The sequence below is a fragment of the Miscanthus floridulus genome, chromosome 7 (genome assembly GCF_019320115.1).
Source record: "Miscanthus floridulus cultivar M001 chromosome 7, ASM1932011v1, whole genome shotgun sequence".
NCBI classification, from domain to species: domain Eukaryota; kingdom Viridiplantae; phylum Streptophyta; class Magnoliopsida; order Poales; family Poaceae; genus Miscanthus; species Miscanthus floridulus.
Window position 1 is genome coordinate 17,005,996 of NC_089586.1, and position 962 is coordinate 17,006,957.

The following is a 962-nucleotide window of genomic DNA, read 5'->3' on the forward strand; positions in this document are numbered from 1 at the left end:
GAGTTGGCGAACGGGCACGAGCACTGAAGGCCACGCGGCAGCGAAGTGCTGTGGCCGGTCGGCCATGACGAGCTTCAGACGTTCCAAAAACTGAAGGAACTAATACTACCGCAAAATTACGACTGAAACTCCATTTTCAACGATCCATAACTCCAAATCTGTTCGTCCTTTGCCACAATTTCAGTAATACAAGATGTAGAGCTACATGGGAACTACAACTTTGTCAACATGAGTTAGAGCTGGATCGACCTAGATTGGGAGTTACATTGTTCCAAAGTATGAACCCCGAAACTGTAAAACAGCTTAACACTTAGCAAAATTTGCTAAGTCTAAAACAGCCCCAATTCTGCCATGTGGGCCACTTTTGAGGGTGTTCTGATCATTTTCATGAGATGACCATAAAACAACTTTTGTTCCTTAGCAAGTTTACTACAACTTTGCTTAAGGGTGCTCCTCCATGCAAACACTCCAAGCTGCACTTTTTAAATAGTCAAACAAAACTAGTTCTAGGGTCAACATGAGTCAACTAGGGCTTAGAAACCTAATTTGGACTAATGACCTTTATGAACATTGTTCCTAATGACAGTATAAATGTAGCTAGGGTGTTTTGGTGGGTCACCACATTCATTTGCATGTGATGCAATTGCTCTAGCTTCTCAAATCAATTTAAACATGCATTTGCAACACATGGAATGTTAACTCGAAACAAGCGAAATAATCCGTTGAAACACTGGACCCTAGTACATGGGACAGGTACAACCCCTCTAGGGTACTAGGCATAACACACAGACACCATAGAAGGTACAAACATACATGAGCAGTAAAGAACACCGTGTTGCAACATGGAAACATAGAATGATGCACATGTGGTAATGATATGAATGTGCTTAGGTGATGCAATGCAGATGCACCAATGTAAGGCAAACACCAGGGGTGTTACAGCCCTCCCCCCTTAAAGGAAT

General features: G+C 42.4%; 1 pseudogene; it reads right to left on the bottom strand.

Moving 5' to 3' along the window:
- The window catches only part of LOC136465145 (probable protein kinase At2g41970), a 6,339-nt pseudogene extending 6,273 nt beyond the window's left edge, over positions 1 to 66 (bottom strand).
- Between the last annotated feature and the right edge of the window lie 896 nt (positions 67 to 962).